Below are 6,000 nucleotides of genomic sequence, written 5' to 3' on the forward strand. Positions count from 1 at the left end.
CACGGCCTGCACATGCTCATCGCGACATGGCCGTTAGAGCCGATGAAGTGTTTCTGCCAGCTGATATCGCCATGGCGTCCCCTACAAGCGTGATCGGGGATTTTTATTGGAGAAGCAGTTACTCCATATCTTCATACTATACTGCCTTTGCTATGACAGGTTCTGTTTTATACTAGAGCTGCTTTCTTGGTCAGGGCCCGTATCCAGATAGTGTCTTAGAATAGTGCTGATCTAGAATCAGTTTATCCTTTTTAGATCATTATGAATCGAATCAAGTCAATTGTTATTTGTCACATGCACCAAATACAACAGGTGTAGACTTTGACTTCCTTTACAAGCCCTTAACCAACAATGCAGTTCAAGAAATAGTTTTTAAAAAAGGACTAAATAAACTACAGTAAAAATTGTAATGAAAAGTAACACAATAAAATGACTATAACGAGGCTGTATACAAGGCAGTACCGTTTAGTCGAGGTCATTTGTACATGTAGGTAAGGGGCAAAGTGACTATGCAGATAATAAGATAATAGATGATTAGCAGCGAGTAGCAGCAGTGTAAAAACAAAAGAGGTGGAGTCAATGTAAACAATCCGATGGCCATGTGATTAATTGTCCAGCAGTCTTATAGTTTCGGGGTAGAAGCTGTTAAGGAGCCTTTTGGACCTAGACTTGGCGCTCCGGTATGCTTGCCGTGCGAAAGCAGAGAGAACAGTCTATGACTGAATAAGATTATATGGACAGATCCTGGATCAGCCCTCCTACTGTAAGATGCTTAGTGGATATGGACCCAGGTGTCCCTTGGAAAAGAGTTATCCAATGCCCTCAATGGGACATCCTGGTTTAAATAAAGGCTAAGAATGCAGCATATAGATGAGAGTAGACCGGGCCAGGGTGGGATCTCTGTCCTGTGAGTGTTCTCACATAACAACCACAGAGACCAGGCACTTTCATTGACCCTCTAAAGCAGAGGGGAGGAGGAAAATAGCATTAGAGGCTTTTAGCCCTGAGGTGTGTGTATCCCCAAGGATAGTAAAACAAGGGAAAAAATTGGGGTAAGAATTAGGGTTAGGGTAAGGATTTAGGGTTAGAATTATAGTTAGGGTAAGAATTAGGGTTAGGAGTTAGAATTATGGTTAGGGTAAGGATTATGGTTAGGGTAAGAATTATGGTTAGGGTTAGAATTAGGGTTAGGGTAAGGGGTTAGTGGTTAGGTTTAGGGTTAGGAGTTAGGTTTAGGGTTAGGTTTAAGGATAGAGGTTAGGATTTTTAAGGGAAATACATTTTAGGTCACCACAAGAATAGAAGAACGTGTGTGTGTGTGTGTGTGTGTGTGCGTGTGTTTCATTAGACACCCAGTAAACCAGCGCTATCTGACTGGTGGTGTGGGAGGGAGAATTTCAGAAGAGCAAACACAAACATTATCCATCTACAGGGGGAGAGCAGGGCCTACATTACACACATACACACACACACAAAGACCTCCCACAAGGTTCATCTCAAGACAAGAGGTCAAAGGGTGAGTCCAGATAACAATGTTTGGGCAGGGCTTTGATGGGACCCCAAAACCCCTCCATACACACACACACACACACACGAGTATGCATGCACGTACGCACACACCACACATGCACGTGCACGTACGTTCTGCTGTCCTGTCGGCTCAGTGGATACAAAGGGCCTCTTCCAGGGGTCATGGGTAGAAGGTCAAGGGTCAGAAAGATAGCCAGTGGTTGTTCTCTCAGGACTGGCCCACATACCACCAACCCATTCTCCTCAGGCCTCTAACCTCTAACCCCTGCACGCTCACTGACACACACACACACACACACACACACACACACACACACACACACACACACACAATGTCCTAACCTCTCACTACAGGACCACATTACCGGCACAGCCAGATGCATTCAGAGCTGCTCCCTCTGTGTGTTTCTTTGTGTGTGTGTGTGTGTGTGTGTGTGTGTGTGTTTCTTTGTGTGTGTGTGTGTTTTTTTTTTTGTTGAGCGAGAGAGGTGTCAGCAGTGTGAATGGTGAATGTGGCAGCAGGCAGTTCTTTGAAACGGAGCTGAATGCTCTGAAGCCAACCCCTCAGTGCGATGGGAGTCCAGTTTAGCAGATGCTACAACTTTACTGATCAATGACTGTAAATAAACACTGTCTTTCACCATCTCCTCAGTAGCTACATGGATCAATGTGCCTATCCAGGGACACAAGCTGCCCGGGGTGGGTATGGATATGGAATATAGAATTTAAGACATGCAATTTGGGATAGAGAGCTGAAACACGAGATTCTGTTCCCGGGAAAAGCTCTGAGGCAACTCTCTCTCTCTGAGCTACCTGTTTGTATCTTGAAAGAAATCAATCCGTAATGATACTTACTATGTAATTACCAGGTCACGGATTCTTTGCTACAGCTATTAGTCCTAGAATGGTACATTGCTTCCTTGCTATATCCCTCTCTGACTCAAACTTTCTCTGGTCTTTCTCTCCTTTCTTACCAACTGTCTTCTTGCTCTCTTTTCACTGCATCTTCTCTCCCCGTCATCTCTCTTCCCTTTCGTACCATCTTGCCCCCTCCCTCCATTTTCCTACTCTCTCTCTCTCTCTCCGTCCCATCCCCCGATGAGGGTTTGTAATCTCTAGTGTAAATAGGACTCGTTGCGCCCCAGTGACACTCATACAAAGGGCCTGAAAAATACATAATGACTGCTAGACTATTACAATTCTACCACTATCTCACAAAAGCTCTGTCTCATCCTGCGCTCATAAAATCACTGGTGACTCGAGGAACCCTGGAGGAACCCTGGAGTGGAGGCGTGGCTTAGTAGGGGCGCAGTTTTTAGATCGGTTTGTTTTCACCACCAGTGAGCGTAAATGTCATTCCCGTTCATGTGTTCTGTTGTATTGTTATCACATGTTAAGATTGAACACTGACAGTCTTGTAGCTTCAGTGAGGCTAACAGAGGTGTATGAGTACCTCAGGAGCCCATTCAAATCCCAATGTTGGAATAGTTACCACTTTAGGACTTTGTTTTTGGATAGTCTGGACTTTCTATCTGTAGATGCTCTGCCGATGGTCATACTATCAACAAACTATCTGTTTATAAGCAACTGTTTGCTATGGTTTGGGTTAAGTTTAGAATAAGGGTATAGGTTAGGGTAAGGGTTAAATTTAGGGTTAGAGCTAGGGTTAGTAGATAGTTGAACTGTTACTGATAGTCTGTAGAGCATCTATAGATGGACTATCCACGTAAAGTGTTACCTCACCTTATTACTATATGTCATCAGACATGTTAATATTATGAATATTTTCTTAGAATATGTGAAAATGTATTTGACTTCTTTTTTATTTCACCTTTATTTAACCAGGTAGGCCAGTTGAGAACAAGTTCTCATTTGCAACTGCGACCTGGCCAAGATAAAGCAAAGCAGTGCGACACAAACAACAACACAGAGTTACACAAGGGATAAACAAACATACAGTCAATAATACAATACAAAAACAAATATGAGGATGCGGTAGGTAGTTGGTTGGATGGGCTATTTACAGATGGGCTGTGTACAGCTGCAGCGATCAGTAAGCTGCTCTGACAGCTGACGCTTAAAGTTAGTGAGGGAGATATAAGTCTCCGACTTCAGTGATTTTTTTCAATTTGTTCCAGTCATTGGCAGCAGAGAACAGGAAGGAAAGGCGGCCAAAGGAGGTGTTGGCTTTGGGGATGACCAGTGAAATATACCTTCTGGAGCACGTGCTACGGGTGGGTGCTGCTATGGTGACCAGTGAGCTGAAATAAGGCGGAGCTTTACCTAACAAAGACTTATAGATGACCTGGAGCCAGTGGGTTTGGCGACGAATATGTAGAGAGGACCAGCCAGCGAGAGCATACAGGTCACAGTGGTGGGTAGTAGATGGGGCTTTGGTGACAAAATGGATGGCACTGTGATAGACTACATCCAGTTTGCTGAGTAGAGTGTTGGAGACTATGTGTTGGAGGCTAAAATGAAGGGCCTGCCGAGTGGCGTAGCAGTCTAAAGGCACTGCATCGAAGTGCTAGAGGCGTTACTACAGACCCGGGTTAATTCCCTGGCTGTGTCACAACCGGCCGTGGCCGGGAGTCTCATAGGATGGCACAAAATTGGCCCAGCGTAGTCCGGGGTGCAGAGGGTTTTGCCAATGGGGCTTTACTTGGCTCATCGCACTCTAGTGGGCCGGGTGCCTGTGTGCTGACCCTGGTCGCCAGTTGAACAGTACTTCCGGGTTAAGCTGACGGGTGTTATTTAAGGAGCGCGGTTAGGCGGGTCATGACTCCACCTTCGCTTCTCCCGAGCCTGTTGAGGAGTTTCAGTGATGAGACAAGATAAAAAGTTGGGGAATAATAATAATATGTAAAATGCTATCAATATTCCAAGGACATTTTTAATTTGCTGTGAACAAACTTAACACGAACCACAGTAATGACATTTACACTAACGGTGTCCAAAAAGGACAATCTGAAAGCCATGCCTCCAATAAATCACGAGTCCAATCTGAATGGCTCTACAATATGTTATTAAAAAGGTTCAAAACGTAACCCTTCCCATCACAAAAAGGTTCCCGTTTTAACCTTTACACACGGGTCCCTGAAGACCCTTTTCAGAGGCGTTAATCAAGGAACCTTCTTGAAATAGAAAGGTTCCGCTGGTGTGGCGACCCAAAAGGTTATTCCAGACACCTTTCCTTCTAATAGTGTAGGCTGTCTGCGACACAGCCCATAGTAAAGTGAGTTTAAAAAAACTAACAAATAGACAAAACCATCAAACACAACCCAGTCTTTACCGGGATCCGAGAGGGTAGCCGTAACCCACCAGAAAAGTGTGTCCACTGACCATTTTGGAATGACCGAAAAACACCAACAACAAAAACTAGAACAAACACCGATGATGTACTGATCTAAGCACATAAACATTACTTGGTAAATCTCTCGAGGATTCAAAGCGTCCTACTTTCTTTGGCACCTAATATTCTCATGTAACTGGATGGTTCCCTTCCTAGCATGATGAAAACAGACCTCATCTCCCTGTTACTGTACTGATTCTATTACTGGCAGCAACAGCTCTGTTCATAGAACAATGATGGAGATACAAGACTCTGGCCTTGAGAACAGTCTAGGAGATAAACAAGGACCTTGTGTACTGGCAGCCACAAACGGGAGTCAGAGAAGACCCGCATTCGTAACGCGAATCGACGTGTTCAACATCAACACTAATAATAGATCAAGTCAACTTACCTGTGAAATAAACTTATAATGCTGGTCAAAAAAATGTACAATAGCGACTTGTTGCGATAGCATTAAATTATTAGGTCCATATCTCCGCCAGTAGCCGTACGCGCGGCGGTCACCTGGTCAGTACGGCGGTCGTCTGGTCAGTAAACCAAGTACCAGGCGAGAGAATTCTGGTCAGCGAGATAAACTACGAGGGAAACTGGGTGACGCTTCTCATCCCCTGATCCCCTGAAAGAAATGTCCATCCCCCTTTCACACGGACAGTGGTATCTTCCAAGACAGGAGCCATTCGTAATCTGGACTAAACCACTTTGAATCAAGTAAGAGTTTTTGAATGCAAGATTTCAGTCTAATATTTGCACAGAACGATTCACGGAAATAGTCTACAACGAACTCAACGCATGCACCATATACTAATTTACAATATATAGGCTACATTTACACCTATGTTATATGTTATGTTAAAGGCTATTTTTTTGTAGATTTGTAACGTATTTTTGTAGATATTCAATAAGAAGCTAATTATGGGCTACATTCTGGAAAATTATGAGGTAGGCTAACCTATGCAATAGCCTAGCCCATGTTACTGCCATAGTCAGAGGTGAAGGGGTAGATGCAAAACATATGGGTACCATAATAATGCTTAGTCTACCTCTCACTCACCTGTTGTAAGTAGTAGGTGGTAATTTCTCTATGTGATACGCTCCCTCCATCTGCTGGATGTCAGTCG

General features: G+C 44.0%; 1 protein-coding gene across 1 annotated transcript in view; it reads right to left on the minus strand.

The window, feature by feature from the left end:
* LOC115138348 (protein GREB1-like) overlaps window positions 1–5,520 on the minus strand; it is a 52,270-nt gene extending 46,750 nt beyond the window's left edge. Inside the window, 1 exon segment of the mRNA XM_029675120.2 lies at window positions 5,274–5,520. The gene's annotated coding sequence lies outside the window, so the exon portion shown is untranslated.
* Window positions 5,521–6,000: the final 480 nt, after the last annotated feature.

This window comes from Oncorhynchus nerka, linkage group LG12 (assembly GCF_034236695.1).
Source record: "Oncorhynchus nerka isolate Pitt River linkage group LG12, Oner_Uvic_2.0, whole genome shotgun sequence".
Classification (NCBI taxonomy): Eukaryota; Metazoa; Chordata; class Actinopteri; order Salmoniformes; family Salmonidae; genus Oncorhynchus; species Oncorhynchus nerka.